Genomic DNA, 15,107 nt, shown 5'->3' on the forward strand with positions numbered 1-15,107 from the left:
AGGAGGGGGGTCCCACCCTAGAGCTCTGGGGACATTGGAGCTCACAGCATCCGATGGTGAACAGAGACAATTCACAGGAGTTATTAGTCACCACCCCGGGAGGGAGACTCAAGGCTGTAGGCAGAGTACACTCTGGGACTGGGAACACAGTGAACCGCAGGACTGGGGGAGGCTGCCTTGATTGTAGCCAGCACTGGGTGTCTGTGTCCAGCAGGGGAGGGCTTGCAAGGGAGGGCAGGATTAGTTCCTCGGACAAATTTCATGGGCTCGGAGTGAGCTGAAGCCCAGAAAGTTGAGTTGGGTTGAAGACCCGGTGAAGTATGGCTGGTTTCATTGACAGGGAACCAGGGAACCAAACTAGGTGGGGAGCCTTTCCTACTAGTGAGGCAGCAAATTGAGAACAAAAAAAACAAAAAACACAGAAGAACGTATGGGTTTGGGCCTTAGAAGAGCCCAATGAGGCCCCAAGATATCAGAGCAGCATGTGAAACCCAAGGTTTATAAGCCTAGCCACGGTTGGGTGGTGGTGGCGCACACCTTTAATCCCAGCACTCGGGAGGCAGAGCCAGGCGGATCTCTGTGAATTTGAGGCCAGCCTGGGCTACCAAGTGAGTTCCAGGAAAGGTGCAAAGGTACACAGAGAAACCCTGTCTTGAAAAAAAGAAAAAAAAAAGCCTAGTCACCCGTACCGGCAACACAAGCTGGAATGACAGCCACTTTCCCTGGCTGCCATACCTACTGTCTATGAACAACGCCTTGCCTGTGCCTGCTGTGTCCCCCATGAATATTCACTTTTGACTGGATTGAGAAATATAGCTTAAGCAAGTTTTCTCGCAGGAACTCTCAGACCCCAGCCATGCATTAGCTAGGAATTTCAAAACCTCCTTTAGTGCTTTGATGTGAGTGCAAAAGGACCCTGAATCATCCAAATTCCATTTTAGCTCTTTCCTCATTGTAATTAGTCACAAGGCACATGTTGATTGACCTTAGATTTATAGTCAATGGGCTAAAAACATAAATAAGCTTGCCAATGTGAAGGTGTTCCTGCCTTCCATTTTTCAAGGATAATACTGTCAAGACTCTGTCACATCAGAGAGTTCAGATGTCTCTGTGATTTAGCAAATGGCGAGCTAACAGGACAAGGTGGAGAAGTCTCAGGGACAGGCTGGCTAGCTAAAGTGAGTATCTAGGCTGCCACTGATAAAAATCTTAGACAAGGCACTTTCTCCCTCTCTGAATCCCGAGTTTCACAAAATTTATGTTTTATTTTGACACAGAGTCTCATTCCAGTCTTTCCTTGACTAAATTCACTATATAGCTCAGGATGACCTTGAACTCCCGACTCCTTCTCCACCTCCTGTGTGCTCTGTATGTATAGGGCCTCCTGAATGCCAGGCAGGCACTTTATCAATTGAGTCACATCTCCAGCCCATTCAAGTTTCATAATTCAAATATTTACCAGCATGGTCTCCTGGTTGTCCAGGCTAGTCTCGAACACCTAGCCTCAAGTGATCTTTCTGCCTCTGCCTTCACTTGTAGCTGGGACTATAAGTGGATGTCAATGTGTCCAACCTAAATAAAATGTTTTGTCTTTCTTTTTTTGAGTAGCGAAACTATTTTCAACAAAATCTACAGTCACTATAACACAGAACCATCATGGTTTGGTGATGACTCCCTCAGCGTTCAGAAGGCAAGGCAGAAAGGTCATGTGAGTTTGAGGTCAGTTTGAGCTACACAGTGAGTTCCAGGTCCATGTTACTGGTAGAGTTAGATCCTGTGTCATAAAACCAACCAAGCTGCTGGAGAGATGACTGTGGAGTTAAAAGCCTTGGCTGCTCTTCCAAAGGACCCAGATTCAGTTCCCAGCACCCACGTGATAGCTTACAACACGTGTAATTGCAGTCCTAGGGGCTCTGATGTTCTTCTCTGGTCTCTGCGGGCACTGCACATGTGTTGTGCGCAGGCAGACATGCAGGCAAAAACATTCACACACCTAGAAATAAATATTATGAAAAGCCAAACAAATGAACAACACACACACACACACACACACACACACACAAACACACACACACACACACACACAAACACACACACACACACACACACACACCTGGCTGAAAGTCTCAGGCTCCTTGGAACCCAGTTTTATAACTAGAAGATGCCATACTTTTAAAGTAAGGTTTCTTACAGATTTGGAAGGGATGGAGTCCGTGGAGTCATACCAATGAGGGTTCAAATTCTGGCTTGTCCACACTCTTAGCTGTGTGATTAATGTTGGATCTGCAACACCACCCAAAGGCTTCAGTGCTAAAGGCTTGACGACTGGCCTGTGAATCTCTTAGGAGGTGCTGGAACCTTCAAGTATGGGGCCTAGTGAAGGGCATCAGGTCACTGGGGTCATGCTCTTCAAGCTGGTACTTGGACCCTAGTAACTTTCTCCTTTGCTCTTTTTGCTTCTGGGTGTCTTTAGGTAGGATGCTCTGCTCCTCCACTCTATGATGTTCTGGCCTGGTCCCAGGCTTTCTCCAAACAGCAGAACCAACCCAGTATGGGTGGGAATCTCTGAACCCATGATCCTGTAATGAATCTTCCCTCCTTAAAAGTCACTTCTCTCAAGGACTGTGTCACGCATAGGAAATGGACCACCACAGCCCAACGTGCTTTTCCCACTGGTAAAATAAAGATGAAAATGGTTGTGCTTCAGGATATTGGTAGGTTAGGAATGTCCATCAGGGAGCTGGAGTGATCGCTCCGTGGTTAAGAGTTCGCTCTCACAGAACCTGGATTCTAACCCCAGCACCCGCATGGTGGCTCACAACTATCAGTAACTCTAGTCCCAGGGACCCAATGGTCTCTTCTGTCTCCCGAGAATGCTGCACTGGGGCACTGACATACATGTAGGAAAAACACCCATCCAGACAAAATAATCAAATGATAAAAGAAGGTTTTTTCAAGGGTGCTCATTAGGGCTATGGCTGTGTTACCCCCAGTGAGGTCTTGGGTCCCCAATCTCCCTAAAATACAAAACAAGAACACATAAGCACATCTAACCCTAAAACCGAGGCGCTCAAGTTGACACTGAAGTTCTTTAGAACCTGAATTGGTTTTGATTGTTCCAAATTAGAGGAGGCGGGGGAATTCTTCTAATTCACTGAACATTCTGTATGCCCTGGAGAGCATGTGCCTCGTAGAAACAGCTCTTAGCCTCTTAAATGACAGGATGGAGGTTCCAGCCACCAGACGTGGAATTTAAAGCATGTTGCTTTGGTCAAAGAATAACAGAGGAAATGTCACCAAGAACATGTTAATAAAAAGCCTCAAGAAGGTTGTGTTCACCCCATGTCATAAACCAGGGAGCTATTGCTTATTTATAGGGGCCCACACTGTTTCCATGAAGTGCATCCCCAAGTGTGTTTTAGTGATCAAACACCCCAATTTCAGCGGGTTATATGAAATCAGCTGTGCTTTATTTCTTCTTAATCACACTGATTTGTTTATATATGTGTGTGTGGGGGGGCGGCTGCAGAAGTCAGAGGGCAGCTTGCTGGAATAATTTCTCTCCTTCCACAGTGGGTACCAGGGATCGAACTCGGGTTGCAAGGTTTAGCAGCAAGCACTTTACTGTCATCTCGCTGGCCCATAAACTGTGCTTTACAGGACATCTTATGCGGGTAGCAGAGGCTTCGGGGATGCTAGCTGTCCTGCTTCTCTGCAGACTCATGTCCCGAAGAATGACAACTCAAACTGAGATGTTCCCCTTTAATGTCCAAGTGCCTCTGATTTTGCCAGTGCAAGGATGGAACCCAGGGTCTCAAGCCGGGTAGGCAGGGATTCTTCCTAGCACTAAGCCATGTCTCAGCCTCTCCCTTTTCACCGTATGAACACTTTCAATCATTCAAACACGTGAGGGATACCACCAACCCTCATGAACCTATTACATCCCCAACAGCCAACATCTCTATTCACGGGGAGGCTCTCAGAAAGCTCAGAAGGCACAGGCGAGATTCGGTCAGCCGTAAGATAATTCAGTGCTTGAGACAGGCTTGGTGGCTCACACCCTTAATCCTAGCACTGGGGAAGCAGAGGCAAAGGAAGGTCCTGAGTTCCAGGACAGCCGTGGCTAGGTAAGGAGACCTGATCTCAAACCGATTCAGTGAACTCACCAAGCTACTGCTCTTCTTGAGGCTCTGACTCAGGCCACCAACATGAACAAGATGGGTGCCCAAGCCTGTGAAAAGGTAGGTTTGGGAAAGCCGGTGAGCAACAGTAACAAAAAGCAGTGTCCACAGCAGAACGGGAGAAACTGGGTGAGCTTGTGCAGAGGACCAGAGATTTGAACTGGGGAGGGGGGATGTGGTGTGAGTGAGGCCGGAAATGCAAGGACCGTTAAAATTCACCTTTTGAGGGTGACTCACATCCTAAAAGGCTGCCCGGTGGTGATACTGGAGTGCTTAGTGCGCAGACAAAAAAATGTGGGCTTTGAACGCCAGGATAGGAGTCTTCCCACCAGGAGAAGGGGTGAGTGCCATGGGATGGATAATAATAATCTAAAGAAGATACAGTAGCAAGCTGAGATGAGCACTGTGGTAGGGAACTTTCTCAGATGACCCTGGCTGGGTGGTTGTTCTCACAGAGAAAAGAACAGAGACCCAGGCGGGGTTCAGAGGACTCCCCAGAGCACAGGAGATTTCCTGCAAATCACCTTTAGGCAAAGGAAACCAGGAATAAAGAGAACAGAGCACCGGTCCGGGTCTAAGAAAGATCCGTGTTTACTAAGTACTTGGCCTCTGGAACGCCTGCCTGGCTTTCCAAAGCCCACATCTTCCTCATCCATTCCATCCTGCCACAGGCAGCTACTGTACCGGCTGCTCCAGGCGCCAGAACCGCACGCCTGGAAACCCTGACTCCCTTCCCGCCCCCTCCCCTCGCAGCCGGCCAGCTGCAGTGGAGTTTGTTTGCCGAGGTTTGCATGCTCGTATTGGGTTGCCTTTTTTCTTTCTTTCTTTTTTTTTTTTTTCCAGTCAGTTCAACAGTGTCCCGAAATTCACCCCCAGTGGAACTTCTGCCTCCGCTCCTCCTCTTCTTGGAACTGCCTTTTGTTTGTCTGGCAGAGCTGGGGCTATGGGGGTGTGTGAAGATAATAGTACGCCGGGCTTATATAACTGCATCTTGCAAGCACTTCGCAGACAGTCCCTAATGAATCTTGGAGCTGGTGTCAGGCCGGGCAGCTTTATCTGCAAGTTGGAAATCCGAGGCCCAGAGGCCAGGAGCGAGGGCGGCAGGGATCAGAGGCCAGGCCTCCCTGGCTCCTGGAGCCCCTCCGAGGTCAGGGCGATAAGGAACAATGAGTCTCCCATTCGGGAGGAGGAAGGAAGTCCCGCTGCCACCTAATCTCTGCTCCTCGGCCTCCTCCCTGCTCCCAGAGCCTTATCTCTAGAGAAGACTTTCAAGGCGGCTTTTGTAAGTATGGTGATCTACTTTTCCTCAGGGAGAAAGAAGACGGGCTTCCCTTCCTGCCTCTTGCACAGCCGTGTTTTTATGATCTTGCCCCTACTTGGGATGCTTAGACGAGGTCTCCACCCTCCCAGTTTGGTCTCTCCTAGGGATAATAAGAGCGAAAAGGTTTCAGCTGATAATTCACTTGACAAAACAGCATCCAGAAGGGGTGCTTAGACTGACCAGTCTTGGGGCATTCTAGCCTCCTCTAGCTGCGTGATGCCGGCACCCAGCCCTCACAGGAAGGAGCCTTGGCTATTCACTTGACTTGTTAGGCAGTGCACGTTGTGAGTGTTTGGATTTTCAGTTTCTCTTGCTTGACCACCCCTAATTTCAGGTAAATAGAATTGTTAGACGACGTTTCTTTTCACACTATGACATAAATGCCAACTTTCACAGGAGGCTTGAAACTTGCTCCGGCTCCACAAACTGTAACAAACATCGTGACTTCAGTGGGCGTGTTCGTTTTTATTAATATTTTTTTCCCACTGAGAGACCAAAGGGTTTTAATATTAAAGGAACATGGACAAGAGCTTCTTAAGCCCTGGCAAAGCCTAAAGCCAGATTAGTAAACTTGGTTTCCATAAAGAATGCTGCATTCATGAAATATTCAGCTCAGGGGTGAAGTCTGTGGCTTTTAGACATTACCTCTCTGCAACCCTGTGGAGCAAGAGAAGGAAGATGCAAGCTTTGAACAGGTAGAATTGTTATTGTTAACTGAACAAGCCCAGGAAATAAAGTTCTGTTGGAGGTAGCTCTACAATTAGCATATAAAACCGTGACTGTATCTCATCAGGGGAAATGGAAAGGTATTACTGCACGGTACTGTTTTGGGGAAGAAAACTAAGAAATATGTAAGAATGCCTATCTTCGAATGCTCTAAGCACTGTGATTAATCCACTGGACTGTTATTACTTTAGACAGACATATACCCTGTGTGAGAGAGGGGTGTGTGTGTGTGTGTGTGTGTGTGTGTGTGTGTGTGTGTGTGCTCGTTTGAGCGTGTGTACCTATCTGTTGCTCTGTCTGTCTTACATGATAGTACAATATGCAAAATGGGACCAAATGGAAAAATTTCTTAAGTTTCACATTGTAGTAGTTATTCTCTATTTAATATATGTCTGTTTTAAAGATTTTCTTTAAGTCAGATGTGGTGATCTATGCCTGTAATCCCAGCATTCAGCTGAGCCAGGAGGATCATAAGTTCAAGGCCAGCCCAAGATACAAAGGTAGATCCTGTCACAGAAAAAAACAAAAAAAAAAAATATTTAAATGCTATTTGTACTTCAAATTATCTGGGACTCTCAAGAAATTCTAAGACATAATTAAAGCTGAGCCCTAGTTCTTTTACCTCTAAATCTGAACAGGATCCATCAACACTGAATGTTAGGCTGCTCCATCATCTCAATCTTATCCTCAATCACAGCAGAAAGGATACAGACAGATAGATCCAGATCTGTGTTTGTACTGCGTCACCTGAGGACCAGCAGCAAGACCTCTGTGAAATGAAACCAAAGCTTCTCTCCAAGAGAAGAATGTCGAAAGACTGAAAGGAAGTAATGTAGGAAAAGTATATAGCACAGGAAGTAATGTAAAGAAAGTATCTAGGACAGGTAGTAATGTAGGAAAAGTATCTAGCACAGGAAGTAATATGGGAAAAGTATCTAGCACAGGAAGTAATGTAGGAAAAGTAGCACAGGAAGTAATACAGGAAAAGTATCTAGCATAGGAAGTAATGTAGGAAAAATATCTAGGACAGGAAGTAATATGGGAAAAATATCTAGCACAGGAAGTAATGTGGGAAAAGTATCTAGCACAGAAAGTAATACAGGAAAAGTATCTAGCACAGGAAGTAATATAGGAAAAGTATCTAGCAGACAGTCTGAACATAGCAACGTTTCAGTACATTTTGGAGCTTTCCCATTTATTCTTGTTTTCATCTTTTTTTAAGATTTATTTTTACTAGCTGGGTGGTAGTGGCACACACCTTTAATTCCAGCACTTGGGAGGTAGGGGTTGGTGGGTCTCTATGAATTTGAGGCCAGCCTGATTTACAAAGCCAGTCAGCCAGAGCTGTTACACAGAGAAACCCTGTCTCAATAAATAAATAAATAAATAAATAAATAAATAAATAAATAAATAAATAAATAAAAATAAAAGATTTCTTTTTATTTATATGTGTGCCTGCCATGGTTTCATGGGTGCCCATGAAGGCCAGAAAAAGCCATTGGATCTCCTGGAGCTAGAGTTACAAGTGATTATGATGTGGATGCAGGGATTTGAACTTGGGTCCTTTGGATTCTTTGGAAGAGCAGTAAGTGGTCCTTCCTAACTGCTGAGCCATCTCTCTAGCCCCTGCTTTTGTTTTTTACCTCACAAGTGAGCATCTTCTATGGATGGATGGCATGCTGTGTTAAGTAGTAGCAGCGCACAGGTGGGTAAAATGTCTTGGAAGAGTTGTTGATCTGAGGTTCAGACCAGAACAACAGATAATTCCATCACAGTTAACTTTCATACCTGCATAAGAAGGATGTTCAGGATTGAGAGCCGGTACTCAGCTCAGAGTGGTACTTCTGCCTCATGAAATCAGCAACTTTTCACAAGGTGATGGTGATTAGCTTGGCTTCAAAGAATAAGCAGCTGATGCAGAAGAACTTTCCAGAAGGGAAGAGCACTGCCCACAGAACAGGAGGGTAGGCAAGTCTCTGAAAAGGAACTGAGTATTGAATCCAAGAGAGTCATTTCAGTCCAATGGGGCATCTTAGTAATTCTAATGAAACACACACCCACAGAGCAGCTTCTGATCCAGCTTGTTTCTAGTTCTGTCAAGATGAGTGTGGACCAATGTTAATTTATTACATCACGAAGACGTTGGTTCTGTGGACAGTGTTACTTCCTGGGCTGCTGTATTTGCAGCGAACCCAGGTCAGTGATGAAGGCATCTGTAACCCACGGCTCCTACTCCTCCGTGTCCACCATTTTGGGGGTCTGATTTTTCACTCAAAGGAGAGACAAAAAATTTTTTGTGTAGAGCTGAGAAATGGAAAGTGAATGTGATTCCTATTTTAGAAATAGTCTTGATTATTTATTTGTATTTGCAGTACAGGGGATGAAGTCTAGAACCTTCTAAATGCTAGACAAGGTCTATCCCAGAGCTACACTCCAAGCCCTAGAAAGATCTTACATAGGTCTCCTAGCGACTCTATGAAGTATGGATTGTTCAAAGGCCAGTGAGTAGAAACTAGGAGAAGAGTGGAGAGATTACTGTGTTGAAATGAGAAATGCTGAGGCCTGAGCTGTGAAGGTGGATAACAGACTAAGATTCCAGACCTATTTAGAAGGTAGAACATTCTTGACTTGGGCTGGACGAATGGTATGAAGGACAGGAAACTTCTATAGTTGTTTCACATTTAGGCAACTGAGTAGCTCTAGGGGGACACGAGCGGACAAAGGAGATACAAGCAGAGGAGACATAGGGCTCACTGAGTTGTCATTGGCAGTCTTGTTAGTAAGGGACTGTATCACTGAATGAAAGAAAATAAAGAGGTGTGTGTGTGTGTGTGTGTGTGTGTGTGTGTGTGTGTGTGTGTGTAAGCCAAAGGACAGCCTTGGTTGTTCTTCCCCTCAGGCACTGCTTGCACCTTGTTTGGTTTTGGTTTGGAGACAGGGTTTCTCTCGGGGACCTGGGACTCACCGGTCAGCTCCAGGGGTGCCCCAGCACTGGGACTCCAGGCTCACCCCACCTCTGGGCTTGGCGTTTTCATGTGGACCCTGGGGATTGTTCCCCTCACCCCAGCACAGCAAAGAGCTTTGCTGACTGAGCTGTCCTCCTGCTGCAACTCAAGGACAGGGTTTTTTTTTTTTTTTTTTTTTTTTTTGGTTTTTCGAGACAGGGTTTCTCTGTGTAGCTTTGCGCCTTTCCTGGAACTCACTTGGTAGCCCAGGCTGGCCTCGAACTCACAGAGATCCGCCTGCCTCTGCCTCCCGAGTGCTGGGATTAAAGGCGTGCGCCACCACTGCCCGGCTCAAGGACAGGTTTTTAAGAGTATAGAATCGACAGCTTCTCCTCTCTATGTAATTTTGAGTGGAAATGTGAAGACTAAACCCTCTTACGTCTTAATGTTCCCAAGAAATGTCTGTGTCCGGGCTCACCGGACTTCTGTCACTCTTGGTGCCTGCTGTCTGTCTGGTGGGTTGTGTCCTCATTAACTTCACAAGAGGAAGGCCATGATCTTAGCGTGCCTGTGTGGAGAGGAATGTTTGCTTTCACCAAGCCATCAACAGTGAGCGGAGTGGGGAGCTCCCTGGGGTGTCATACACCGGAACAGCAGCCCTTTCTGCCCATGGAAAGAAAGCTTTTCCTTAGGCAGTTTTCACTTCACTTAGGTAGCGGTTCCATCCCAAGGCCAAGACAAAGCTTCTGTCTCCTTACCTGGCCTAGAAGAAGTCTGAAACCATTTCTCCTAAACGCCACCAGCAGGTTCCTGCCATTCTCCAGTATAGTGTGGGAATACAGAGGAGGGGTTGGTGACATTTGTAATTTATTTCTTTAAAGACTTAGTCTTATTATTTTAAGAATAATTATGTGTGTTTGCGCACCTGGGGATGAGCTTCTGGACCCCCTGGAGTGGAGTTACAGGGTGATTGTGAGCTGCTGATGTGGGAGCTGAGAACAGAACTCCGGTCCTCCGTAGGAACAATATAGGCTTAACCACCAGGCCATCCTTCCAGCTCTGGCAACTGGGAATAAATTTTAACATTTTAAGCCAACAGAAAAACCTGCCTAACAGACAGGAAGCTGCGACTTTTTCAATCTTGGGGTCTGATTACTTGATAGCTTTGGGTTTCCCGAACCCTTTCACCTTTCTAAGCTCGGCACTTAATCTTCTCGGGCAAAGCATCTCAGATTTCCTGGATTTCTGAGCTCCCGCCCCACCTGAACACCGCGGAGTAAATGCCACTGATTACGAAAGAGACTTAGCCCAGACACTGTGGCTCGGCTGGGAAACTTGTATAATATTTCCTCTCGGTAGGTGAACTCTATTTAAGCACAGATTTAAGAAGTGATTTCTACCTCTAACATAAAATTTTAAAAATCATGTCTTAGATAGTATTTGATTATAATCTAAACTCCACTGGCCTTCTGATGGCTCAATCCCCCTCCCCACCCTGCCCCCAGTTACTAAAACCTTGGAAATTATCTTTGAGTATTTGGGGAGTGGGGGAGGGGCTGGGATTGAACACAAACTTCACAGATGCTTGGCAAGCACTCTGCCATGAAGTTATAGTTCAAGCCCTCTGGTTTTTGATATGATGAAAATATTCCTGTTTTTGCCAAAATGACTTGTCATTGGGTGGTGGGGGAGAAGACTCTAGGGGTGGGCATGCGGCTATGGAAGAGCGTTTGCCCAGTGTGGGTGAAGCTAACCTCTATACAGCCATGTTATATGCATGTGTGTATGCACACACACACACACACACACACACACACACACACACACACACACACGCACGTGCGCACGGCACACACAATAAATAAAAATCTAATTAAAAATAAAAAAGTAATGAACAAGCATGAGGCAGACATGATATACACCTGTAATTCCAGTACTTAGGAGGCTGCAGTAGGAGGATTTGGGGCTCCCGGCCAGCCTGGGCTAAGTAGAAATTATCAGGCCAACCTGGACTATACAGCAAGTTCTTATCTACAAAATGAAGAAAGAAGGCAGGGGCAGAGCAGTGGGCAGAGAGGGGATAGGAGGAAGGGAAGGTGGGAAGAGGAAGACGAGAAGATTGCCATGAGTTTAAACAGTGAATCCCAGGCCAGCCTGGGCTACAGAGTGAAACCACCCCACATACTCCTGACATAAAGAAAAGTAGGAAGGAGGCATGGAGAAGAAGAGAGAGAAAGAATCTGGGTGTGGTCATCTATGACTAATTCCAGCACTTGGAAGGTTGAGGCAGGAGAATTTCTGTGAGTTCAGGGCCATTCTAGACCGCATATTAATTTCCAGGTGGGTCTGGGCAATGGATTAAGACCCTGTATTACCTCTTCCTACAACAATGAAAAGAGGGAGGGGAAAGGAATGAAGAGGCAGGAAAGAGGGAAAGAGAACATTGGAGATGGCCAAAAGCTCAATTAGAGTGGGAGGAAAACGCAGTGTTGTGCATGGTGCCGACCATTCCACATAGAGGCCATGCAATACTAAAGGACACAGCTCAAGGACTTATGTCTGCACAAGAATCACCACTTAACCCTACATGGGTTTTGCTTTTTTATTTATATTTTATGTATGAGTGTTCTGCATGTATACCTGCATGCCAGAAGAGGACATCAAATCCTATAACAGATGATTGTGAGCACCATGTGGGTGCTGGGAATTGAACTCAGGACCTCTGGAAGAGCAGCCAGTGCTCTTAACCACTGAGCCATCTCTCCAGGCTGCCCTACTCATGTTTCTGATTGTGTCTGTGCAGTGTGCAGAGAAAAATACTTCCAAGACACAGTTAAAAAAAAAAAATCTGTCACCATCACAGCATTTTACTAACCATGAACAGTGCTAATGTTTTCCACCAAGGCCAAGGTTTTAATGACATTCCTCTGCAGCAAAACCTGATGACTTGGTGACGTTGGAAAGTCAGGAAATGCAGCTCTGTTTCTGAACATCTGAGACATGGGGCAAGAAAAGAGCAGGGTTCATTCAGCTAGGTCTGCAGCAGGGACTCATAAACACCAAATGCAGAATCATGGTAGCACAAAAAGCTGACCCAAGCTTGGCAGGTACAGCTAGGAAACAGAGTTCTACTTCCCTGAAGACTAACAACAGGCGAAAGTCCCGCTCTTGTGGGTAGATGGCAACTTCTAATGAACAAGCTTATGTGCTCAGATCTTACAGACTTCAGGACCAAGATTTCAGAGGTCTTCCAATCTCTCCTTATCTCCTCATCCTAGGAACAGAAAAACAGACTCGTGAACACACACACACACACACACACACACACACACACACACACACACACCTCATACAACACTTCTGAGTCTTGTGCCAAGTTACTGCTTACAGAAATTGTCTAGCCTGGGAAAGAGAAAGGGGCAAATGACTCAGAGTAAGATTACCCACCTCCTGGTCTAGTTTCACTGTGGGCCAAGAATTCATTCTTAATTTTACATCTTTTCCAAAGATGGGGTTGTCTCTGTTTTATGTGTATGAGGTTTTTGCCTGCATGTATTTACATGTACCATCTGTGCGCGGTGATGATGAAGCCCGAGAAAGAACAGTGGATCCCCTGGAACTACAATGATAGAATTGTGAGCCACCGTGTGGGTGCTGGGAATTGAACCCAGGTCCTCTGGAAAAGCAGCCAGTGCTCTTACCTACTGAGCCATCTCTCCAGCCACTACTTTTATAGTTCTTAATACCATTAAAATTAGATATCTTTCAAATCAAATCTGAACAAACCCTAAGACAAACCAAGGATCAATATGCAATTCAGATCCTGCCTGCCTGGCTGCATTTTATGGTGACAGTCAGTTACTGCCTGGCAGTTACCAGAGCTACACTGTGGAAGGGGAGAAGATGAAGACGAAGCCTATGACATAGCCTTCCATGAATAGTCTTCAAACCTGGCGGGAGAGACAAGACCATCAGAGGCCACAGTGACAATAACAGACGGCACAGTGGGTGCTATATTGCATCTCAGCTTACAGTACTGAGAGCAACCAGTGTAAATTGGGGCTGTAAAAAATGGGACGGGTGCTGATGCAAGGGGGGGACTTACAATGCTAACATGCGGAGCAGAGAAAAGCAGACATTTCTAGGCCGGGAATAGCAGGCATAAAACCTGGGCGAAGATGCCACGGTGGTTTGAATGAATGGCCCCTATAGGTTCCTGTGTTTGAGTACTTACTGCCCAGTTTTAGAACTGTTTGGAGGTGTGGCCTTGTCAGAGGAGGCTTGGAGAGATGGCTCAGCAGTGCCACCAGGGACAATGTTGCCTCCTTCCTGTGGACCAGGATGAGGGTTCTTAGCTGTTGCTGCTGCCACACCTTTGCTCCATCATCAGGGACTCGAACTCTGAGACTGTAAACTAACAAAGGCTTCCTTTAATGAGTTGTCTTGGTCATGGTGTCTTGTCACAGCAGTGGAACAGCCTGAGGAAGTGGGGCTGAGGGGCTCTTTAGTCACATACTACCTGAACAACTAACTGGACTTGGGCCTTGGTTTATGCTATCCGAGAAAGAGATCAAAGCTGGGGTGCAGGCCGTTCATGTCCATAATCTCAGCACTGAGGCAACTAAGGCCAGAGGGCTGACGAGAGTTCAGGTCCAACCTGGTTTACACACTGAGTTCTGGCCAGCTTGAGCTACAGGCTGAGACTCTGTCTCAAAACCTGTCAACAGAAACATAAACTAACTGTGCATGGTGGCTCATGCTGTAATCTCAGCACTCTGGAGGCAGAGGCAGGAGGATTGCCTCAAGTTCAAGGTCTGTATGGTCCACATAGCAAGTTTCAGGACAACCAGAGCTGCACAGTACAACTCTATCTTTAAAACAAGCAAAAACAAAGAGTGAATGAAAACGGGAAGAAAATACGAAACTCAAATATAAGAACAAAGAAGAACAAAGTGCTCCCGGCATATATCCTAGCAAAGCTAGGTAGATGTTTCTACATATGTAACTATACAGTTATTCCTTGGGCATCTATCCCTGGTGTGTGGTTCTGGGAAACATACACACACTATGACTGTCAGTCTGAATCCTCAAGTCCCTCATATAAAAGAGTTTGCATAGAGTTCATAGGTAATACATACGTATGTTTCTGTACACCTTAAATTACTAGATTGTAACACAAATCCAATGTAGATGCTATGTAAATAGCTGTTATATCTGTCTAATACAATCTATCTAATAATATCTAATAACTAATTATCTAGGGAATAAATGACCATGAAGATAGTCTGTGTATATTATGTACACAGAAAATTCATTTTTCAAACATTTTTGATCCTTGGTTGATTGAGGGTACAGAATCTACAGATATGGTTAGCCAACTCATTGCATATAAATATCATTGAAATTTAAAGTAACTAGTTAAATATTAATAACCATAAACTAACAATAACAAATAATACTTATTCTAGTTACCTGGTGGTGCTGATTTAATGTCTACAAAATAAATTTTTTATCAGGAATTCATTAACAAAGTTTCAAAAATTAATTTTAATATTAATTTTACTTTATGTGTGTGAGTGTTTTGTCTGCCTCTAAATATCTGTCCGTTTGCATGCTGAAGCCCACAAAAGTCAGAAGAGGGTATCATCTCCCTGGACTTGCAGTTACAGATGGTTGTGAGCCACCATGTGGGTGCTAGAAACTGAACCTGGGTCCTCTGAAATGGGCAGTTCTTCTTAATCTGTAATCCATCCCTCCAGACCCCAAAAATAGCTTAATGAATTTCTGTTGTGTATTTAGTGTTGTGCCTAATTACAGTAACAGTTATGGATTTGGCATACCTGGAAAAAGATCTGTGCCATGCATTTCCTGGTGTAGATTATGTATCTGAGAACCGTGGTAGTCTTCCTACAGTGTAGGGGCAGGTGTTTGATT

The 15,107-nt window shown here is 45.3% G+C and overlaps 1 protein-coding gene across 5 annotated transcripts in view; it reads left to right on the forward strand.

Moving 5' to 3' along the window:
- The window catches only part of Sulf1 (sulfatase 1), a 167,025-nt gene that overhangs the window by 23,997 nt on the left and 127,921 nt on the right, over positions 1 to 15,107 (forward strand). For 2 of the 5 annotated variants that reach the window (XM_076563707.1, XM_042270726.2), the window contains exon 1: positions 5,129 to 5,463. The exons of the other annotated variants lie outside the window; for them this stretch is intronic. The gene's annotated coding sequence lies outside the window, so the exon portion shown is untranslated. Of the gene's footprint in view, positions 1 to 5,128; positions 5,464 to 15,107 lie in introns of those variants that run through there. 5 annotated transcript variants of the gene reach the window in all.

The sequence above is a fragment of the Peromyscus maniculatus genome, chromosome 2, assembly GCF_049852395.1.
Source record: "Peromyscus maniculatus bairdii isolate BWxNUB_F1_BW_parent chromosome 2, HU_Pman_BW_mat_3.1, whole genome shotgun sequence".
Lineage (NCBI taxonomy): Eukaryota > Metazoa > Chordata > Mammalia > Rodentia > Cricetidae > Peromyscus > Peromyscus maniculatus.